Genomic DNA, 24,756 nt, shown 5'->3' with positions numbered 1-24,756 from the left:
CAGCAGGGTAACACGATGAACATCTGGTCTGCTTGGACACTGCCTTTTCCAGGGATCTAGTCTGGAAGGACACGAAAAGCTGGTCAGTCTGCTTTATGGACTTGGTTTTATGCAGGTAAATCCCAAATTGTCTGAACATCCAGGGAATGAAGTACTCTCGCACCGTTACCCTGCGGGTTAGGGGAGATGGTAGGTGGATAGACTGATTAAGGGACAAGTCATTCACCACCTTGGGCATGAAGGATTAGTTCTAAGAGTAACCCTGTCATTGTAGAAAAACTAGGAAAAGCGGAACAGCCATAAGGGCTTGTAGCTCTGATACTCTTCTGGATGAGGTCAAGGCCACTAGTTGCACAGTCTTCCATGTGCAATGTTTTAGAGAGGCTGTGCCTGCTGTCTCAAAAGGGGGAAGTGTAAGCTTTTCCAAAAAGTACAGTTTTGTACCTACCATAAATGTAGATGTTAGTGTGCTAATACAGCTGCAGTCATAACAGATGGGTTCTCCTGCTGTCAGGCAGGTCCTCGGTCGGCCGAATTCCAAAGTCTAGGTCTGGCGTCGGTTGTCGCCTCTTCCCTGACGTCAGTGCGACAGGGGTATTAAAGGAACCAGCAGACGCCATTTTCTTCAGTTTTTCTTGCCCCAGATGTCAGGTGCCCCCAGAAGGAAGGCAATACATAAATTTGTGTGATAATGCAGTGCAATATAATCAAAATACAGTAGTTGCAAGCAAATACACCATAAATGAAAACCCCAATCAGGTTGTATGAGGATGTGTTAGCCTATAGGCCTGTCCCAAGAGGGGAAGGGAGGGAGGGAAACCTGGACTGCAGCTGTATTAGCACTCTAACATCTACATTTATGGTAGGTACAAAACTGTACTATGTTCATCGTGCATACAGCTGGAGTCATAACAGATGGGTAGAATCCCAAAGCTAAGAAAGGGGTGGTAGGCACTAGGTGGAACTAGGAGGAGCCAAAATGCCATGCAAGACTGCAGTGGCAAAGCCTGCTCTAGACTTGGAGTATAATGGTAGGTTGTAGTGCTTGGAGTAGGTATGCACAGAACTCCAAGTGGCTGCTTCCAAAATATCCTTGGTAGGAACTCCTCTGAGGAAGGCTGCAGAGGTGGCTGTGGCCCTGGTGGAATGAGTTCTAATGCCAGTAGGAACAGTTTTGCCATGAAAGGAATTGCAAAAGCATATGTACTGGGCTATCCATTTTGAGATTGTCTGTTTGGAAATTGGCTTCCCTTGAGCTCCTACCGCATAGGCCACAAAGAGCTGTTCTGATTTTCTGAAAGGCTTTGTTCTGTCCAAATAATAATGCAGCTGTCTGTGGATGCCCAAGGAATGTAGTAATCTCTCCCCTTTGCTTTGAGGATTAGGATAAAAAGTAGGTAAATGTATGGCCTGATTTAAAGCTACTCTGGATACCACTTTAGGCATAAAGGACGGGTTGATTCGTAAGGAAACTCTGTCCTGATGGAAGATAAAAGGCTGGACAGCCATGAGAGCCTGTAGTTCTGAAACTCTACAAGCTGAGGTGATAGCCAGAAGGAAAGCTGTTTTCCAGGACAAATATTGCAAATCTGATGAGACAGCTGGCTCAAAGGGAGGCAAGGTCAGTTTTTCCAGAATTAAATTAAGATCCCAAGCAGGTATTGGTTGTTTCCTTAGAGGCCTTAAATTCTTAGCCCCTCTGAGGAACTGTCTTAAGAGAGAGTGAGAGAATAAAGGTGGATCAGTGTTGTATTCTGCCGAAATGGCTGAGGCATGGATTTTGATGGAGGAGAAAAAGTCCACTGCTTAGCAGTTCAGCCAAATATTGTAGTATTTGAAGTAAATTCAGTTTTCCAGGATCCTGGCCCTTTTTCTCATTCCAGACACAAAAACGTTTCCATTTTGCGGAGTACGCTTTTCTAGCTGATGGCCTTCTGGCCTCCAAAATGACATCCTGCACCTCCTTGGAGTAGGGCCTGTTGTGATGCTAAGGAATCTTCCATGTGGCTAGATTGAGTGTTTTTAGCTGGCTGTGAAGAGTTTTGAAACTGTGCTGAGTCAGTAGAGGAGGCATTAGAGGCAGGGTCCATGGTGGGGAATGCGTCAGGCTCCTCAGGAGTGGGTACCAGTGTTGCCTTGGCCAGTCCGGAGCAATGAGAATCATCTTTGGTCTGTCTGCTTTGGTCTTTAATAGAACTTTGGGTAGCAGAGGAAGAGGAGGGAAGGCATAAACTGTCATTGATGTCCAACTGAAAGAAAGAGCATCCACTCTCCAGGCCTTTGGATGGAAGATCCTTGAGCAGAATTTTGTCAATTGATGATTCTTGTGGGAGGCAAAGAGATCTAGGTCTGGCCTTCCCCATTCCTGGATTATTTCTGTAAAAACTTTTGGATGCAATTTCCATTCGTGTGGATCTCATATTCCTGCTTAGGTTGTCTGCCAGCGTGTTTTCCTTGCCTGGCAAGTACTGTGCTTGTAGTTCCATTTGTAAGTCCATGGCCATGTTCCAAAGTGACATGGCCAGTCTGCATAGGGGGTAAGAATGTGTTCCTCCCTGTTTGTTTATGTACCACATAACTGTGGTGTTGTCCGTTCTTATCAATAATTTACCTGGTTGTAGAAGGTCCTTGAAAGCTATAATAGCATTTATTACTGCTAGCATTCCTTTTTGATTGATGTGAAGGTGCTTTTCTTTTTGGGACCATTTGCCCTGAATGCACCGATCTGTCATGTGCGCCCCCCAGGCGTAGTCAGAGGCGTCTGTTGTGATGACTTGATTTGCTTGAGGCTTGCTGAATGGAAGACCTGTGTTTGTTTGACATGCATGAGCCCACCACAGAAATTCCTTTTGCAGACATGGAATTAGTGGTATTATTGTTTCCAAACTGTGGCTGTGTTGAGACCATAATGTTTTTCAGGTACCATTGTAGTTTCCTCATATGCAGCTTTGCACATGGGATTAGTAAGATGCAAGATGCCATGAATCCCAGAGCCTGCAGGATTTTCCTTGAAGTCAGCCTGGTGCAATTTGCTAGTGTTCTGAAGTATTGAATTAGTTGCCCCTGCTTCTCTGGCGTGAGGTAGGCCATCTGGGTGTTTGTGTCCAAATTGGCACCCAGGAAAATTATCTTCCGAGAGGGTATTAGCCTTGATTTCTTTTTGTTGACTGTGAATCCCAGAGAGTTCAATAACATTATTACGTAAGCCAGATGTTTCTGAAGAAAGTGCTTGCTGTCCGCTTGGATCAGGCAGTCGTCCAAACAGGGGTATATTTGTATCCATTGAAGTCTGCAGTAGGCAATTACTGATGCCAGGCATTTCGTGAATACTCTGGGCGCAGTAGATAAGCCAAAGGGCAATGCAGAGAATTGATAATGGGTTGAACCTGCAAGAAATCTGAGGCACCTTCTGCAGTTTTGTTTGATTGAGACATGCAGGTATGCCTCCTTGAGGTCCAATGTTACCAGCCAAGACTCCTTGCCCAGCATGGGAAGAAGTTGCTGTAGAGTGAGCATCTTGAATTTTGGTACGAGTAGAACTGTGTTTAGAATGGATAGATCCAAAATAGGTCTCCAATTTTTTCCCTTCCTTGGCACCAGAAATAGCCTAGAATAAAAACCTTGACCTTGTTCGTGCGTAGGTACCTCTTGAATAGCTTTCATGTTTATGAGATCTGTAATTAGCCTTTGTGCCTCTGCCCTTTGATTGTGTGGCAGGTTTGGCATGCCTCATTTTTGGAAGGGTGTGAAAATGGAATTTGTAGCCTCTGTTTATAATGTCCAGGATCCATTTGTCCTTTGTGACATGCCAATTTTTTTAAAATAATGCCAGCTTTCCTCCTAAAGGGGCTGCCATTTGAGACCTGGTTGGCATGCAAAGGGGGAAGTCATTGGGTTTGCTTTCTGAAAGATTGCGAGTTGTCCTCACCACCTCTGTGTAGGAGCTTGCCATTGTCTGCCTCTATATGATCCTTGGGATTGTCCTCTGCCCCTCGGGCACCTGTATCTGCCTCTTTGGGGTCTGTCTGTGGCAGGAAAGGACCAGTTTTTGGAAGGCCAATTTCTACTAAAACGTGGGGGTTGAACCTGTAGAAATTCTTTCACAGTTTGCATTGATTTAGCCTTTTCCTCCATTTTCCTTAATACCTCCTCAGCATTAGCACCAAATAGCACATCCTTTTGAAGAGGGGCGTCTAGTAATTTAGCTTTGACATCATCAGGCAAGGCTTGTTCCTTGAGCCAGGCATGCCTACGTATGACTGATCCTGTAACAGCAGCTCTACATGAGGCCTCTAGAGCATCAAAACCACATTGTAAGGTATGCTTACCCACTTGTTCTGCACTATGCATCAAATCCTGCAACTCCTTCAAGTCTGGTTGTTCAGGTTGTGACATTTTACTTTTCAATTGTGATAACAAAAACTGTTGATATTTTAGCATATGAAACTGACAGTTTAAGGCCCTCATGGATAAGGTAGCCGAGGTATATACCTTTTTTCCCCACCTTTCTAAGGATCTGGAATCTCCCTCGGAAGGCAATGGATTTTTGGCAATGGAGGCCTTAACTCCCTTGGGGCCCTGTGAGATGGTTTCTGGGTCAGCAGCATGGCTTTTGTATAGAAATTGGTGAGAGTCAGGAACCCTGTAGTACCGGTCAGGCTTAACTGGAGCTGGAGGTAGAGAGTCCGGGTTAAGGCAGGCCTCCGAGTAAACATCATCTAGGATGTCCAAGACAGGAGGTATAGCCAGAGGCCTGTGCTGAGGTAAGAGACATTCCCTGAACCTTTTCTTGGAATCTGAATAATCCTGGCCTTCCCAGTGAAAGTGTTCCCTTAAGGTATGCAAAGTATCCCCAAATGAGTAATCCTCAGGGGGGGATACAGAAGGGATGGACTCCTCCGCATCAGAGTCTTCAAAAGGGGAGTAAGAATGCTCCTCATCAAAGTGCTCTGAAATAATGGAGCCCTGATCAGAGGAGGGGGAATCTTTCTCCACTCTGGGCCTTTTGTCCGGTGGGGGCCGAGAACCTCTGATTAGAGTAATTAAATCCTCAGCCATTTTAAGCATCTGTTTCTTAGGCATGGGGCCTGGAGATGGGCCCTGTGTAGCTGGTCTCTTAGAGACCATGGTTGCTTTAGACTTTGTGAAAGCCTTGACGGAGAAAGAAGAGGAGGGTCTGAAGACACCTTGAGTGGAGGTGGACCTGTCCACATTCTGAGTTTCAACGCCAAGAGTGGCTTCGGTATTTGTAGTCGGGGTGTGGGCAGAGGAGCCTGCGACCTCGGGCACAGGAGACACCGTCAAAGAAGTGTCGTCGGTAATCAGGGGCTGTGTAGGCACCTCGCTGAGAACCGGACCACGTGTGGTCGGCTTTGGCGTGGTGTCGGTAGAGGCCGCAGACCTCGTGTCAGTCCTTGTCTTTGCGTTTTTTTAGACAAAACCGGAGTCGGAGTATCCGACGACATAGTATAGTTAAATGCTTCTCCAAAATAATGCTGGGCGAACTCCGCCCGATGCTTAATAGTGCGTTTGTTGAATGTAGCACAAAAGCGACAGACCGAGACGTCGTGGTCTGGGCCTAAACAAGGTATACAGAAGGAATGGAAATCCTTATGCGGTATTTGCTTCCCACAAGAAATACAATTATTAACTTTGTCTGACATCGGTCTGAGGCAAGAAAAGTTTCCCCAATGGGGTACTTAGCTTTTAAGAAGACTTCGGTTTCCAAATTTTCATAATTTCAGGAGCTGGCCGACCGGCACTTGCGAACTGCTTCTGCTTCGGGCACCGCGCGGCAAGAAAGACTGAAGAAAATGGCGTCGGCTGGTTCCTTTATACCCCTGTCGCACTGACGGCAGGGAAGAGGCGACGACAACCGACGCCGGACCTAGACTTTGGAATTCGGCCGACCGAGGACCCGCCTGACGGCAGGAGAACCCATCTGTTATGACTGCAGCTGTATGCACGATGAACATCACAGTTAATATCCCATAGTTGAGGAGATGGTTTCCTGGGGGGCACTCCTTTGAGAAAGTTTAGCTAGAATCTGGACGCTAGAGGGGGATCCAGAGGAAGACATGCTGACACTGCAGGCAAGTGAGCTTTAATAAAATAAAGCTAGCCTGTCAGCAGCAGCTCACACAGATAAGACAGGAATAGAGGGGTCTCACTTGCAAGCTGGTCCAACTGTTATGACCATATAGAGAACCTTTTCCACTTTGAAAGGTAGGATTTTATTTATTTGGTTTCCTGGCCTCCTGCAGGACACTGAGCATATCCTAGTTGTAATGGCGTCTGAAGGGGATCAGAATCTTAAGCACGGTGAGGGGTACAGTAAAGAAAAGTTGTGTAAAATCTTACCATAACCATAGATGTTAGTCTCTTCCATGTTGCAGTATTCACTAGTGGGTTTACCCTTCTTCCCATCAGCTTGTTCGGCCAGGTTTCCAAAGCTTTTTCAGTCCCTGTTGGTGCGGACATCTGACTTGTAGGCTGGTACATGGTCCACAAAAGTGACATCTGCGCACACCAGTCCTCAGAACCAAGAAGCCCCAAACAGAGCCAGTCCTGACAGCATAGCCTGAGTAGGAGCAGAGGAGAGCAAGTGCAAGGAGAACAGGGGGATGGAGGGAGGGAAGGAATATTGCAACATGGAAGGGAAGGACATCTATGGTTATGGTAAGATTTTACACAACTTGTGTTTCTATTCCAATGTTGCAGTTTTCACTAGTGGGCAAGTACAAAAGCTCACTGCTGGCTGGGTGGTGGTCTGGATAAGGATTCCAGGAACCCATGCAGGATAGCCCTAGCAAATCCTGCTCTGGTTCTGGAGATGCGGTCCAGCTTGTAGTGTCTGTTTAATGTGTGCACAGATTACCAAGTAGCGGCTTCCAGGACAGAGTTAGTATCTAGACCTTTAAAGAAAGCTCCAGAGGAAGCCATGGCCCTTGTGGAATGGGGTCTAATGTTGCCCATTAGTGTCTTTCCATGGTGAGTGGAACAAAATGAGATTGCCCTAGCAATCCAAAAAGAAATGGTTTGCTTCCCTACAGCTTTCCCCAGAGGCCTGGGTGGAAGGAAAAACATCTGGCCTGATTTCAGTATAGGTTTGTTCTTATGCAAGTAGAAATGGAGTTACCTGTGTACATCTAGGGACTCAGTCTCCCTAAGGGTTAGGAAAGAAGGTGGGCAGGTGAAAAGCCTGATTAAGGGAGAGATCATTAACAACCTTGGGGGTGAAGGATTAATCCTGAAGGCAACCCTGTCCATATGGAAAAAGTACAGTTGTGTACACTTACCATAAACGTAGATGTTAGAGTGTATTCACTTTTGCAGTCAATACATTTGGGTAATCTGCTGGCAGGTTGCCCTCAGTCGACTTGATTAACAAAGTCTTGGGTCCTGTGTCGGTTGCAGTCCCTTCTTACATGACGTCAGGGGGTATAAAACATGCAGACGCCATTTTCAGTTTTTCTTGCCCCAGATGTCAGGTGCCCCCCAAATGGGGAGATATATATGATATATATATATATATATATATATATATATATATATATATATATATATATATGACATATATATATATATATATAAAAGGCTTTTAAGCATATTAAAAGAAAGAAGAGGTATAGTAAGAGAAAAAAAAAACAGGGCCGGAGGGTGGGTAACCAGGACTGCAACAGTGAATACACCATCTACATTTATGTTAAGTGTACACAACTGTACTATGTTCGTGTTTCACTGTTGCATTTGGGTAGATTCCCAAAGCTATGGTTGGGAGGATGGATTTAGACAGAATTAGGAGCAGCTATAAGGCCCTGCAGGACAGCAGTGGCAAAGCCAGCTCTGGATTTAGAGAATAGAGGTAAATGGTAATGTTTGGTGAATGTATGAACAGAGCTCCAGGTAGCAGCTTCTAGAATGTCTCTGGTAGGAACCCCTCTGAGAAAGCCTGCAGAAATAGATGCAGCCCTGGTGGAAGGAGATCTGATCCCCTTGGGAATAGATTTACCATGGTGCACATAGCAGAAAAGAATACAATGGCTTATCCATTTAGAAATAGTCTGCTTTGAAATGGGTTTTCCCTCTGCCCCTGCAGCAAATGCCACCAATAGTTGCTCAGATTTTCTTAAGAGGCTTTGTCCTGTTTAATAAGAATCTAAGTTGTTTGTGTACATCCAATGAATGCAGAATCCGCTCACCCTTGTTCTGTGGATTGGGAAAGAAAGTTGGCAGATCAATAGTCTGATTAAGAGCCACACTGGATATCACCTTAGGCATGAAAGATGGATTGGTCCCGAGAGCCACCCTGTCCGGATGAAAAATAATGAAAGGCTCCACTGCCATAAGAGCCTGTAATTCTGAAATATGTCTAGCTGAAGTAACTGCTAAAAGAAATGCTGTTTTCCAGGAGAGAAATTTTAAATCTGCAGTAGCAGCTGGCTCAAAAAAGAGGGAGAGTGAGTTTTTCCAAAACAAACTGAGGTCCCATGTAGGAGTTGGTGCTCTCCTGGGAGGTCTTAAATTTTTGGCCCCTCTGAGGTACTTGCTTTAGCAGAGTATGAGAAAAGAGGGGAGGCTCTGTGTTGTAATGAGTTGGAATGGCAGAGGCATGGATTTTTATAGAAGAAAAAGATAAGCCCTTGTGAAGCATCTCAGTTAAATATTGCAGAATCTGAGGAATATTGGGCATTGCTGTGCTTATTCCTTGTGCTTGGTTCCAGGCACAGAATCTTTTCCATTTGTCCGCATAAGATTTTCCAGTACTAGGCCTTCTAGCCTCCAAAATGACATCCATCACAGGTTTGCTGAGATGTTGTGTCTTTCGGCTTTTTCCTGGTTAGGGGTCGCCACAGCAGAACTCCGGTCTGCTAATGATTGGTAGTTGATTTTTACGTGCCGAGTTACCAGCCCTGACGCACAACCCTCAACGAAGGTACGCCCCATTCATGCATGTCTCCACGCAGAAGACGCTCTACCAGAGAATCGAACCGGACAGCATCTTACTGTGAGGCGACAACGCTACCGCAGCACCACCACCGCGGGTACTGAGAGATATAATAGGTGAAATTAGTTGATTACCCTTGCTGCAAGATTCAGAGATTGGAGCAGAGTGTGCAGAATTTGATAGTTCTGCTGAGACAGTAGGTAAGGTGTCAGAGGCAGGCACCATGGAGGAAGGTGTGACATAGCGATGGAGAGGGTACCAGTGTTGGCGAGGCCAGTCTGGAGCAATCAGTATCATTTTTGGGTTTTCCTGACTGACTTAGTAAGACTTTGGAGAGCAGAGGCAAAGGAAAGGCATACACTGATAGTTTTTCCAGCTGCTGGACAGAGCATCCACTTTCCAAGCTTTTTTGTGATGAATTCTTGTGCAGAATTTGCCCAACTGATAATTTTGGGTTGAGGCAAAAAGATCCATGTCTGGGTTCCCCAACTTTTTGTGTCAACATGCTGAAGATCTGTGGATCCAGTTTCCATTCGTGCGAGTCCATAAGATTTCTGCTTAGTGTGTCTGCCACAGTATTTTGCTTTCCTGGCAGGAACTGAGCTTGTAGATGTATTTGGTAAGTCAAGACAGTGTTCCACAATGCCATGGCTAGTCTGCAAAGGGGATAGGAATGGGTGCCCCTCTGCTTGTTTATGTACATGACTGTGGTGTTGTCCATCAGTTTTTGTCCTGGATGAAGTTAGTCCTTGAAGGCTGTCAGAGCATTCTGTACAGCTAACATTTCTTTCTGGTTGATATGTAGGTGCATTTGATTTGGGCTCCATTGGCCCTGAATGCATCTCCCTTCCAGATGTGCTCCCCCACGCATAATCTGATGCGTCTGTAGTCAGGGTTTGGGCGGCAGGGGGTGAAGTGAATGACAGCCCCTTGTTTTGGTGGCAGGCCTCTACCCACCATAAGAACTCTAGCTGCAGGCAAGGAATGATGGGAGTCATTGTTGCCAGGCTGTGACAATGTTGACTCCATAAGCTTTTTAGGTACCACTGAAGTTTCCTCATATGCAGTCTTGCATATGGAATTATTAGGATGCAGGAGGCCGTGAACCCCAAGGCCTGCTGAATTTGTCTAGCAGATAGCTGGGTTTTTGTGGCCACCTGTTTGAAGTAATCAATTGAATTTGTCTGGCATAAGGTAGGTCATCTGGGCAGTTGTATTTAAGCTTGCACCCAAGAATGTAATTAGAGAGGGTACCAGTTGTGATTTCTTTTTGTTTATGGTGTAACCTAGACAAGTTATAAGTCTTTTTACAAACACCAGATGTTTTAGAAGAGTGTCTTGGTTTTCTGCCCGAGACAGACAATCGTCCAGGTAAGGATAAATTTGAATGTTTGCTTGCAAAATGCAATTTCTGGTGCCGGGCACTTGTGAAGACCGTGGGCGCAGGATATAAGCCAAAGAGCAGTGTAGAGAACTGGTAAAGCAAATAATCTGCTTTGAAGCAGAGGTAGCTTCTGCAAGATTCCCTGACTGGGTTATGCAGGTAAGCCTCAAGTCTAGAGTTACCAACCAGGCATCCATACCTAGCATAGGCAGTAACTGTTGTAGAGTCAGCATCTTGAATTTTGGAATGTCCAGAAATGTATTTAGAATGGATAAGTTCAGAATTGGACGCCATGATTTGCCTTTTCTGGGTACCAGGAAAAGTCTAATAAAAACCTTGTCGCTTTTCCTTTTCTGGTACTGGTTGAATAGCCCCCATAATTAAGGAGGGGCATAACTTGTTTCTGAGCATCTGCCCACTGATCTGAAGGCAGATCTGGCCATCTGTTTGGGTTTGGCAACATGTGTATCCCTGGGATACTGTATTTAAAACACACTTGTCCTGGGTAATTAGTTGCCAGTTTCGTTTCGTGCACGAAGTGCCAGTTTTCCCCCCAAAGGGGCAGCCAGAAGACAAGTGCCTGGTGACTGCAGTGGAAAGTCATTGAGACTTTTTACCGTAGGAAGGTGCCTTGTTACTTCCAGCTTTGGAGGTGGAGGCACCCCATTGTTTTGTTCTAAAAGTTCCTTGTGACAAATCTGGAGCCTTTGGAATGTCTGGGTTTGACCTGAGCGGCTCTGCTGGGTACTGGAAAGAACCAGTTCTTAGTAGGCTAGTGCCTACTGAACCTGGGTGGCTGCATTTGTAGGAAATCTTTTACAGTTTGCATAGATTTAGCTTTATCTTCCATCTTTTTCAAAAAAAAACTTCTGCCTTATTACCAAATGGACTGTCCTGTTGTAAAGGCGCATCCAGCAATTTTGCTTAAACATCAGGCAGATTTTGCTCCTTGAGCCAAGAATGCCTTCTTATCACAGATCGTTACAGCGGCCCTGCAAAAGGCCTCCAAGGAATCAAAACCACATTGCAAAGTGTGCTTTCCAACTTGTTCAGCTGAATGCAATAAATCCTGCAACTCTATTTTCCACACAGACAGAAATCATCATTTTCTGTTAAAGCCCATGACATACTGCTGATATTTAAGGATATGAAATTTACAGTTTAAAGCTCTGATTGCCAAGGTTGCAGACGTGTAAACCTTCTTACCCCATCTATCCAGCGCCCTGGAGTCTCTATCAGAAGGGGTAGGATTTTTAGCAGTAGAAACGTTAACGCCCTTGGAACCCTGAGAAATGGTTTCAGGGTCAGCAGTAGGGTTTTTAAAGAGGAATTTGTGGGAGTCAGGAGCCCTGTAATATCTGTCTGGCTTACTAGGAGCCGAATGCAGGAAATCAGGAGCCATGCTGGATTCTGAGAAAACAATGTCTAGAACAGGAGGTATAGCCAAATGCCTATGCTGAGGAAGAAGGAAATCCCCAAGCCTCTTTTTAGATTCTGAGAAATCCTGACTCTCCCAGTGAAAGTGTTCCCTTAAGGTATGTAAAGTTTCTCCATAAGAAAATCCTCAGGAGTAGCAGAAGGGATGGAATCTTCTGCATCAGAGTCAGCATAAGGTGGAATAGACAAATCCTGATCAGAAGAGGAATCAGAAGAAATAGAAACCTGATCTGATGAATCAATAGTCAGTGCCTTGCCTAGGCCTTTTAGCAGGAGGATGGGTACCCCTGATCAAGGTAATTAAATCCTCAGCCATTTTGATCATTTGTTTTTAAGCATGGGGCCTGTGCATGTGGCCCAAGCGTCAGTTTTTTTAGACATAGAAGTTGATTTTGGCCTTAGTTTTTAAGATGGCGTCTGTTTAATATACAAATCTTTAGGCCTGAAAACACCCTCAGAAGCCAGTGCCTGCTCAGCAGCTCCGGTACCCATCTAAGGTAGACCAAGTGTCTCATGGCATACCGGACTCCGAATGGGTCTCAGTAGAAGCCTGCGAATCAGATGTAGCAGGTATCAGGGGCTGCAAAAGCACCTCACTGAGTACCAGTGAACCAGCGACTGGCTTAGGAGAAGCTTCGTGTCAGTTTTGGACCTAGACAGCCTCCTCCTTTGTGTTTTTTAGGTATTCCTGTAGTCGGATTGCCAGACATTTCTGGATAGTTAAATCTTGAGCCAAAATATTTTGATGCAAAAATATACAGACACTTAAGTGCGTTGATTAAATTTAGCACAAAACAGACAGCAAGGCACATTGTGGTCAGGGCCTAGGCAATGAATACAGTACAAATGAAATTCTTTGAGGTATTTGCTTCCCACAAGTAATACAATTAACTTTTACTGACATTGGTAAGGACCAAGAAAAAGTTTCCCCAATGGGATACTTAGCTTTAGGTTGAAGACTTCGATTCTGAAACTCAAAAACCAAAATTTCAGGAGTCTGCCGACCTGCACTTGTGAACTGCTTCTGCTTTGGGCACCACGCGGCAAGAAAGACGGATGGAAATGGCGTCAGCTGCATGTTGCACCCCTAACTACCTGACGTCATGGTAGAAGGGACAGCAACCCACGCAGGACCCAAGACTTTGTTAATTAGGCTGACTGAGGGCAACCTGCCAGCAGATTACCCGAATGTAATGACTACAACAGTGAAACACAGCATCTAGGAAGGGTGGGGTAGACATTAGGGCTTGGAGCTCTGAGACCCTCCAGGCTGATGTTTAAGCTACTAGCAGTACTGTTTTCCATGTGCAAAATTTCAAGTTGCCTTACCAGCTGGTTCAAAAGGAAGCAGAGTGAGTTTTTCCAGCACATAAAAGATCCCAGGGAGGAGGAGTTGGTTTCCTAAGGGGTCTTAGATGTATAACACCTTTTAGGAATACTTTGCCTGGCAGCCTGGAAGCAAGGGAGGGCTCCATAGGCAGGCAGAAATGGTTGACAGATGTGCCTTTAAGGAGGAGTGAGACAATCCTGTCTTCAGCAGTTCACACAGGTAAGAGAATGAGTGACAGGTTGCTGTCCAGTGGCTCTCTTCTGACACGAGATAGGATTTCCTTGTGTTAGGTTTCCTGGCCTCCTGCAGGACTTAACACGTCCCCATTATACAAGTGTTTGAAGGGAATCAGAATCCTATCAGCCACAGGAAGAGGTGTAGGGATTACCACTGTGGGTGAATCTGTGTTCCCTGGTGCTGTGTAATTAGATCGGAGGGGTTAACTTGCGGCGATTGCCCTTGGATAGATGAAGTAGGGGGAACCAGTGTTGCCTTGGCCAAAAGGGTGTCACCAACAAGATTTTTGGCGAGTCCTGCTGAATTCTCAGTAGGACTATCAGAGGGAAGGAAGGAAAGAAAGGTGCACAGATATTTCCCCTTCTAGGGGATTAATAAGCCATTTGTTTGAAGAGCCTTCAGGTCGCAAGTTCTGGAGAAGTAGCTCTGTAGTTGCCCGTTTGTGGAGGAGTTGAACAAGTCTGAGGAATACCCCACCTGTGATCAACTGTAGGAATACCTCCCTTGACAGCATCCATTCGTGACTGGGAGGAGGTTCTGCTTAAGGAATCTGCCTGGCAATTTTGTTGGGATGGGATGTAGGCTGCCTGTAGGGTGATCCCATGGCAGACCACTAGATCCCATACCTGAAGGGTCAGTCTGCAGACGAGGTGGGACTTGGTCCCTCCTTGCTTGTTCAAGTACCACATCACTGTGGTGTCTGTGAAGATCTTAAGGATACCCTGTCTGAGAAAAAGTAGAAAAGCCTGCAGGGCCAGAAGTATGTCTGACATCTTTGTTGATATGCTATTGTTTGTTTTTACACACAGCTTGTACTTTCCTTGTGTCTAACGTTGCTCTTGCCCTAACAGGTACACAAGCACAACGAGGACTAGGTCCTCTAACTTAAACGGACCTAGCTGGATAAGCTAAGTCAGAGAAAGACCATAAACTTCAGTAGAAGGCAAAGCACGAACAAACACCACTGAATGCAATCTTTGAATCTCTAATATTTAGAAAACAAGGCCCCAATACAAATGTGGACCTACAGAGAAATATCCTGCAACAAACTAGCAAAAACTTATCTTAATGAGAAACTAATCCAACGCCTGCAAGTAGCAGGAACACCTGGCAGATGGCTGGCAGCTGAAAAGTTCTGAGGACTGGTGCGTGCAGACATCACTTTTATGGACCACGTTTTATACAGACGTCAGACACACCAACAGGGACTGAAAAAGCTTTGAAAACCTGGCCGAACAAGCTAATAAAAGGGCAAAACCCACTAGTGAATACTGCAACATTGGAGTAGGACATCTGCCACTGTGGGTGTATGTGGGATCCTTTGTGCTGTGTGTGGTGGTCCACAATGGAGTAACTTCTGGCGATTGCCATTGGAAAATTGTAGAAGGAGGAACCAGTGCGGTCTTGGCCAGTAAGGAGTCACCAACAAGATTTGGGGTCTGTCCTGTTGGATTTTCAGCAGGACCCTCTGAATGAGTGTTAAGAGGGAAAATCTTCAACGGACCTTGCTGGAGGTAAGGTAGGAAGGCTAAGGGCCAGATGAATTGCCCTCATCTCAAACATTTGTGCTTGAGTGGCTTGGCCACAGGCCCTGCACTTTGGCCCAGAGTTGCTCCCCAGCCCAAGTCTGAGACATCTGTGTGCATGACCTGTGTGGGTAGAGGTGGTTGGTGGGGAAGACCTAGGCTGTGGGTCACTTGTGCCAGCCACTACTGGATTTCCTGTTTGAGGCATGAGAGGTTTGGAACCCTGCACTCCAGAGGATGGGAGTGTTTTGTAGAGACTGACTGAAGATACCCTTGTAACTTTCTCATAAGCAGTCTTGCTAATGGTAGCATGGGGATAGTGGCTGCCATGTAGCCCAGGAGCCTGAGGTACTGCCTGTCAGTTTTGTAGACTGGAGGACCAGAAGCAGATGTTCTCTCATGTTTTCCACTTGGGGAGAGGCTCTTGAGGTCTGTGTGAATTCTGCACCCCAGGAAGAAAAGGTCTTGTGCAGGTTCCAGGTGGGATTTTGGGAAATTTATCTGGAATCCCAGAGACTGTAGTAGGAGGGACACTACAAGGTGTGTGTAAGCAGGAGGGTTTCCTTGTTACCTGCGTGAATCAGCAGGTTATTCAGGCAAGGGAATACTTTGATCCCCTTTGTCCTGCACTAAGCAAAACCCTAGGTGCAGTGGAAAGTCCAAAGGACAAGGCAGAGAACTGAAAGTGAGAAGGGCTCACCAAGGACCTCAGTTATTTCCTGAATGCAGGTTTTATGGCGCTGTGTCGATAAGAATCCTTTATGTCTAGGGTGGCCATGAACCCTTGGGGAAGTAGGAGGGGGAAGTGTGTTGGTAAAGTCAACATCCTGAAGGTTGGGACCTCTACGAATAGGTTGAGATGGGAAGAGGTCTAGTATTGGTCTCCATTGTCTGTCTTTTCTGGAAACCAGGAAAATAGAGTAGAAACTTCTTTTGCTCATGGAGTCACCGACTTGGTTGTCGTGAACCAGCAGTGCTTACAACACACGCTGTAGGAGGTGCAGTTATTGCGTTGAAGGTTGTGGGACACCTTTTTGGTTTGGGGGAAGGGGGGGCAAGGTTGGCAGGTAGTCAGATGCTACCTGCCCTATCTTGAAAGGGCGACCTCTGGCTAGAGGAAGGTGAAGCTCTAGCTGGAGGGGGGGGGGGGGGGGCTTCCTGGAAGGTTTTCTAGTCCTAGGAGCAGAAGCAGGGCGAGTGCTTTTTATAAGCAGTTTTTGCTGGGTAGTTTCTTTGAAATTTTGGTATGGGGGAAACAATGCGTTTTAAATCATACATTTCTTTTCCTTTTTGCTGAAGTGACCAAGATCAGCCACCTTTGTACCAAAAAAGTACAGTTGTGTACACTTACCATAAATGTACATGTTAGAGTGTTAATCACTGTTGCAGTCATCACACATTTGGATCATCTGAAACTCAAAGCAGGACTGGCTAAAAGACTTTTACTTCAAAGGCACGAATAAACAAAATAAGTAAACGTTGCAATAAAAACTACAAATCCAATCGGAAAGTCAATTCAGTAAGCGCTTTCGTTTGGCATTTGCCAAACTTTTTCAAACTTGTAAAAACATCACTTCCTGTTCCATAAATACTACATAATGATGACATAATGAATCTAATTAAAACTGGTTATAAGTTACTTAAAGCAGCAACGGAAAAAATTGCTTTAAAAACACAATCGCACATAACTCAAGCAATGTTCAAATATACACACAATTCAGCTAATAAAACATATAATAATAAAATTAAAATCTAAGATTATATATTATAATTAAATTAAAACAGTGGGTGTAACCATTAATATGAAGCACAGGAAACAAATCCTACTATAAATTGTCTCTTTAGGCGGCAAATCTTTACATTTTTAATTTGCGATGTAATGTATATATATGTACCAATATAACACTTTTTTTAAAACATATTTATATCTAACATTATGTGCAGTGTATTAGCTACTAAAATATGATATAAAAACTAATTCAGAAATAATGTCCGTTCAAATCAAGCAACATAAATTAATATTCTAAATAAAAATATCAAATAAATTATAGGCAACAGTTACAACTTAACATTATTATATAAATGTGTCCACTTAACTTTGTGTATATATATATATATATATATATATATATATATATATATATATATATATATCTATATCTATATCTATATCTATATATCTATATATCTATCTATATATCTATCTATATATCTCTATATATATCTATATATCTCTATATATATCTATATATATCTATATGGGTTCCTATGAGTTCATCGAAATGCCAAAACATCGACGCTCACTTCTTCGACACGAAAACATCGACTCTTCATATCATCGACAATTCACGTAAGCGATCCTCCCCCTCTCAGGACCCATGGTAGCACTTTGTGTATTGCGACGTAAATTACAACGCTGTCAAGGGAAATTGTGGGTAGTGACTTGAACCATATGCGCTGTAGCAGACAAACAAGTGCTACCATGGGTCCTGAGAGGGGGAGGATCGCTTACGTGAATTGTCGATGATATGAGGAGTCGATGTTTTCGTGTCGAAGAAGTGAGCGTCTATGTTTTGGCATTTCAATGAACTCATAGGAACCCATATATATATATATATATATATATATATATATATATATATATATATATATATATATATACACACACATATATATATATATATATATATATATATAAAACACTAAAGTGTTATATATAACCCATCATAAATATTATATATCAAATTAATATAACTATATATAATCCATCATCTTTCTAACGATTTTAATTTTAAAATACTGGCCATTGAACTATTACTATTCATACCAGGCCAATTCTGTGCATCAAGCCTTATTTGCCATTCTAATTCGAGCTTCTCTAAGCGTGGTTGCCAAGGTCCACCCCTTTCATTCATTTTTAAAGCGTCTAAAACGACAAATTTGAATGAATGAGTAGTGTGTGTGTTAAGTTTTGCCAGAGCATTTAATTCATTTTTATCGCGTATTGCTCTAATGTGTTCACCAATACGCTCCTTAAACTTTCTCTGTTTTTCCTACATAAAACATAATACAGTTGCAACATAAAGCACAATAAACTAATTTTTCGCTAGTGCAACTGGCTATCTTTCAATCGAATATTTTTACCATTAATTTTTACTTCGTTTATTTCAAATACATAAGGGCAATATTTACATCTACCACACTTAAATGTTCTCCCATGTTTATTATTGATATATTTGTTCTCCAGGCTTTGTTTTAAATTAATACCCCTTTTATACACTATGGATGGACTACTACCAAATAATCATGTAAGAACGGATCAGTCACTATAAGTTGCCAATTCTTCTTAACAATGTTGCAAATAGCAGCACTGTCAGAACTGTATGTTGTTATAAAACTTCTTGAAAAGCTTTTACTTAACGTATTTGATATAGTAGTATTATTTGAAGCGACTTCGTTCAAATCCAGTGTCTCATTTAAATTAATTGACCTTGTCGTGATAGTGCCACTCATTAAATTTGGGGTACTTGTTGCTACTGAATTTAATAATGGTTTAAAATGCAAATTATCACGCTTAACTATTTCAGACATCACCTCATTTATCATCCTTTCTGGGTAACCTCTGTTTTTAAACATATCATATAAATTCAGGCATTCACTAATAAAATCATCTCTATTGCTCACCATTCTAGAAGCCCTAACAAATTGACCCTTTAGAACGGCTCGTTTTTGACTAAGTATGGCAACTATTAAAATGCAAGAAGCTATTACTATATGTCGTCTTGCGAAATATTTTTGGTATTAACTTTTTATTTAAATAATCCTTTTCTAGTAGCACATCCAGAAATGCTATTGAATCCATATTTATTGTAGCCGTAAATTTTAAGTTGTTGAATTTATATATAATAGAAATTCATCCATTTTTTTTCTTTCCACTCCATAAAATAAAAATAGTCTAACACAAATATATTTTACAATTAAAATATATAGAATTGAAAATAAATTTTCCCATATATACATAACTATATTCGCATAGAGGCCCCCACATGGGGACCCCATGGCTACACCTTCATTTTGTAGATAAATTTTATTAAAAATTATAAAATTATTTCGTAAAATAATATTTAAAAGCTGATCAAATAAATTAATTTTATTTTGTATTGCACCTTTCTCTTCTAAAAATGAATTAAACCATTCCACTCCTATTTCATGTGGAATAACAGACTATAAAGTCTTTGACGTCAATAGTTAAAAAAATATCATTGTCATTATAGGGAATTGCCCCCGTAATGGATAAAAAATCCCATGAGTCTTTTAATGTGTTTTTCAGAATAAATATATATTTTCAAACTATTGTCAATAAATTTAGCTATTGGATAAGTAATGGAGCCTTGGGCGTCAATAATCGGTCTAAAAGGGGTTTGTTTTTCAAATCTTTATGAATTTTTGGGACTCCAAACATAGTTGGAGTCCTAGACTGACAAACATTCATGTAATTAAATTCATCTATACTAATGTCCCCATCAATAAATAAATCATAAATAACCCCTCTAATACGCCCATAAGCCCCATTTAATTCATTAATGTAACTCATTTTATAAGTATTTAAAATATGTTCTAGTTCTTTATTATAATCATTAATGTTAAAAATTGTCATACCCCCTTCCTTTATCTGGCTTAATAAATTTTATGTCTGTTTTCAATTAAACTTTTTAACATATCTGATTCTTCTTTTGTTAGATTGTGTCTTTTGTTTTTTGTACCTAATGTATAAACTGCACGAAAATCCAATTCACAAATCTTTCGAAAGTGTCTAATGTTTGATGCAATGGGGGGTTATAGGAACTAGAAATAAAAAATGGTTTGATTATCTGTTCAGTGTTGTGAAATAAAAAAACTTAAATTTAATTTTCTTACAAAAGGCTTTAAATCTATAACAGTGTACAATATTCATTCTTTTACTGGGAATGAAAGTTTGTCCACGTGACAATAAGTCACAAATGCTATTATCAAATGGAAACTCAGAACAATTCTAGACAGTAAAATCTTCAGTTGAGTTCATATAAAGTACCGGTCCATAATTGACCAAATTCTTGTTCTCTAATTCCCTCTCCATTGTCCCTTGTTGTAATTGTTCCTCCCCCTGGAAAAGGCGCCGCGGGCCTGATTTTGAGGCCCCCAATTCTCTCAGATTCTGATTTTGGAAGGTCCGTTGACGTTGCATTAACCATTCTGACCTTAGAGGTGGAAAGGATGCTATTCCTAAAAAATCAGCATCATCTTCCAAATCAGTCGCTTCACAATTTAATTCGGTATTAATCCTTTTTCGTCATCTCGGACAAACAATTTGTTGCCCCATTACTGAGGGGTGGGGGGTAAGCTATACCTTTGTCCATAAGCCGCCAAATCACGGTCTAGCTTTAAGTTTTCTGTCCTTAATTATTTTCATTTTTTCATCTATAGATTTAAAAATACGTTTATAATCAAAATCATTAGTGGTAAAAGTTGGATCCTATTTTACCGCTGCATCAATAACGTTTGCTCGTTTCATTAAATGTTCAATAGATTTTTTATTATCGCAAACAACCAAAGTCATATAATCTATGCCAAACTTATCAAATAGTTTAATAAGGTCTATGTGTAATGGTGAATTTACCAGACCAGATGGAAATCCCCATACACGCAGACCTTTCGGAACTATGTTTTTCTTAATACACTCTTGAAAATAATTAGTCCATCTGCAACTTTTTTATTTTCAATAAAACATAGTCCAATTCAGCCAATTTATCGTTAAATAATCTTGGTGTACCTGTATCACTGTTCGATGAAACTGAAAAACTACTGTTGCTGGTTAACAATGAAGAAAATTCATAGCTTCTTTTTGATACATTTGTAACCCCCGAAGTAGACGGCTGATCCGATAAACCAGCATCATTACAGTTCAATGAACTGGAGAGCCTAGGATTAGACTCCCCCAAATTAGTCCCATTAACATCCACAAATGGATTAGAATGAAAAGAAATATTTGAACACTGCGACAGACTCCATTGTTCAAGTCTGTCCATTCTGTCAGTTAACTTTTGAATCAACTGCGTCAAGCTTCCAAGTACATTTTCCGTTGCTGTTTCAGTCTCCATCTCAGCCATATCCAATCGAAAAACTAAGACAATAAGAGTCACCACGAAACAACCAAAACTCAAAAAGCAGGACTGGCTAAAAGACCATTTTACTTCAAAGGCACGAACAAACACAAAATAAGTGAACGTTGCAATAAAAACTACAAATCCAATCGGAAAGTCAATTCAGTAAGCAAATGCCAAACGTAACCGCTTACTCAAATGACTTTCAGATTGGATTTGTAGTTTTTATTGCAACGTTTACTTATTTTGTGTTTATTCGTGCCTTTGAAGTAAAATCGTCTTATAGCCAGTCCTGCTTTTTGAGTTTTGGTTGTTTGTTTCGTGGCGACTCATTGTCTTACATTTGGATCATCTGCCTGCAGGTAGCCCTCAACTGGCCTGAATATAAGAGTCTTGGAATTTCTGCGGACGCTGTCGCTTCTTCGATGACATCAGGTCGTCAGGGGTATAAAACATGCAGCAGACGCCATTACATCAGTTTTTCTTGCCCCCAGATGTCAGGTGCCCCCAAAATAGGAAGAAATTACACACTGTATAAGATATGCCAAACCAAAAAGGATGGGTAAAAGCAAAGACAATCAAGGGGCTGGAGGGAGGGTAAAACCAGGACTGCAACAGTGAAAATGCTCCAACATCTACATTTATGGTAAGTGTACACAACTGTACTATGTCAGTATTTCACTGTTTCAGTCATCACATTTGGGTTGATTCCCAAAGCTAAGGGAGGGTGGAGGTAGTTAAGGAGCATTAGGGCTGGCAATCAGGCCCTGCAAGACTGCTGTGGAAAATACATCTCTGGATTTGGAAAAAGATAAACAAGTGGTAATGCTTGGTGAATGTGTACAGAGCTCCAGGTTGCAGCTTCTAGGATGTCCCTGGTAGGGACTCCTCTGAGAAATGCAGTAGAGGTAGATGTAGCCCTAGTGGAATATGTTTATCCCCTTGTGGCGTAGGTTTTCCATGGTGCTTGTAGCAGAAATGGATGCAGTGCGCTATCCATTTAGAAATGGTCTGCTTTGAAATGCCCTTGCTCTCTGCTCCTGCAGCAAAGCTGACTAGCAGCTAGTCAGATTTTCTGAAAGGCTTAGTCCTGTCCAAATAGAATCTAAGCTGTCTGTGCACATAAAGGGAATGCAGTATCATTTCCCCTTTATTCTGAGAATTAGAGGAAAAAAGTAGGCAAATGAATGGACTGGTTTAAAGCCACACTAGACACAAACTTGGGCAAAAAAGATGGGTTAGTCCCGAGGGAAACCCTGTCCGCATGGAAGATAATGAAGGGTTCCACTGCCATAAGGGACTGCAGTTCAGACACACTTCTTGCTGAAGTGATGGCTAGGAGTACAACTGTTTTCTATGAGGGGAATTTTAACTCTGCTGTAGCAGCCAGTTCAAATGGTGGAAGTGTTAGTTTCCCAATGCAAAATTAAGGTCCCAGGGCTGGAGTGGGAGCTCTCCTGGGGGGTCTTAAATTCTTAGCTCCTCTAAGGAACTGTTTTACCAGAGGATGAGACACGAGGGGAGGCACAGTATTATAAGCAGAGATGGCAGAGGCATGAATCTTAAACGAAGAGGATAGGCCCCTTGTGGAGCATCTGTTAAGTAATCTAGTATATGAGGTAAGCTGGGCACAGTTGTGCCCATCCCCTGAGAATGGCTCCAGGAACAGAATCTTTTCCACTTTTCTGAATAGGACTTTCTAGTACTAGGCCTCCTTGCCATAAGAATGACATCCAGCACCTGCTTACTAAGAGTTGCTGGTGGCGAGTTCAGGAGATTAGCCAGGCTGCAAGGTTCAACGTCTGTAGCTGAGGGTGCAGAATCTGGCCCACCTGCTGGGACAGCAGGGAAGGAGTCTGTGGCAGGTGCCATGGTTGTAGCACTGTCAGACTGCACAAGAGGGTACTAGTGCTGGTGTGGCCAGTCTGGAGCAATCAGGATTGTCCTTGGCTTGTCCTGTTTGATTTTTAGTAAAACCTTCGAGAGGAGAGGCAAAGGGGGAAAGGCATAGACAGAGGCTCTCCCAGGTAAAGGAAAGGGCATCCACTTTCTAAGCATGGCTGGGGGGAGTTCTGGTGCAGTATTTGCTCAGTTGATAGTTCTGAGGGGAGGCAAACAGGTCCACCTCTGGTGTCCATCTGTTCCTCAAAAACTTGAATATTTTCCGATCCAGTTTCCATTTGTGTGGGTCCATGATATTTCTGCTCAAGTCTGCCGGTGAATTTAGTTTGCCTGGCAGGAATTGAGCTTGTAGGTACACTTGGTTGCTCAAGGCCGTGCTCCACAGAGCCATGGCTAGTTTGCAGAGTGGGTGGGAATGGGTTCCCCCCCCTGCTTGTTTATGCACCACATACCTGTGGTGTCTGTCTTCACCAACAGTTGTCCTGGAAGAATAAGGCCTTTGAAGGCCGTCAGTATTCTGCACAGCTAAAATTTCTTTTTGACTGATATGCAGGTGCATCTACTTTGGCCTCCATTTGCCCTGAATGCACTGCCCTGCCATGTGAAGCCCCCCCCCCATGCACAGTCTGATGCATCTCATTAGGGTTTGGGCAGCAGGGATAGTGTGAAAGAAAGTCCCCTGTTGTGGATGCAGGCCTCTGCCCACCAAAGTAACTGTCTTTAGACAAGGAATGATAGGAATCAGTTTCCAGGTCCTGAGAATGTTGACACCATAAACTTCTTAGGTACCATTGAAGTTTCCTTATATGTAGTCTTGCATATGGAATTAACAGAACGCAAGAGGCCATGAACCCCAGGGCTTGCAGTATTTTTCTTGCAGATAACTGGGTTTTGGTGGCAAGTAGATTGAATTAGTTTGGCAAATAAATTTGTCTCTGGAGTAAGAAATGCCATCTGGGAAGTTGTGTTCAAGAGTGCTCCCAGGAATACAATCTGCTGGCAGGGTACTAGGTGTGATTTATTTTCGTTGATGGTGTACCCCAGTAAAGTTAGAAGTCTCTTGACAAATGCCAGGTGCTGTAATAGCAAATCCTGACTTTACACCTGAATCATGTAATTGTCCAAGTATAGGTGAATCTGAATACTTCTGCGCCTGCAAAATGCAACGGCTGGAGCTAAGCACTTTGTGAAGACCCTGGGCTAAGCCAAAGGGAAGTGCAGAGAACTGATAATGCATAGAGCCTGCTCTGAAGCGTAGGTATTTTCTGCAAGATTCCCTTATGGGGATATGCAGATAAGCTTCTTAAGTCTAGGGTGGTCAGCCAGGAATCCTTGGCTAACCTAGGAAGCAGCTGTTGGAGAGTTAGCATTTTGAATTTTGGAACCACCAGAAAGGTGTTAAGAGACAGATCCAGGATAGGATGCCAGTTCTCTTTTCTGGGAACCAGAAAGTCTTCAATAAAAACCTTGTCCCCTTTGTTCTGCGTGGACAGGTTTAATAGCCTTGATGCCGGACAGGAAAAAGTACTTGCTTTTGGGCCTCCACCCACTGGTTTGCGGGAGGTCTGGCCATCCCCTTAGAGTTGGGAGTGGATGTGGAATGTGTACCCTAGGGAAACGATGTTTAAAACCCATTTGTTTTGGGTGTTGTATTCCCAGTTTTTTTGCATGCAGGGCGAGTTTCCCTCCTAAAGGTGGAAGTACTTGGGCAAGGCTTGGAAGAGTTGAGGACAAGTCATTGTGCAATTTTACAATAGGGTGGTGGCTTACTACTCCCTGTTTTGGACGTGGGAGCACCCCACTACTTAGATCTGTGCATAACCTGGGACTGAAGTCTTGGTCTGCTGCCCCTG

At 42.9% G+C, this 24,756-nt stretch overlaps 1 protein-coding gene across 1 annotated transcript in view; it reads right to left on the bottom strand.

The window, feature by feature from the left end:
* The window catches only part of KPNB1 (karyopherin subunit beta 1), a 2,271,876-nt gene that overhangs the window by 699,395 nt on the left and 1,547,725 nt on the right, over positions 1-24,756 (bottom strand). The gene's annotated exons all lie outside the window — the stretch shown is intronic.

The sequence above is a fragment of the Protopterus annectens genome, chromosome 13.part0 (genome assembly GCF_019279795.1).
Source record: "Protopterus annectens isolate FY-2018-M chromosome 13.part0, PAN1.0, whole genome shotgun sequence".
Lineage (NCBI taxonomy): Eukaryota > Metazoa > Chordata > Ceratodontiformes > Protopteridae > Protopterus > Protopterus annectens.
The sequence above is the reverse complement of the archived record's forward strand: the minus strand, read 5'-3'. Positions and strand labels throughout refer to the sequence as shown.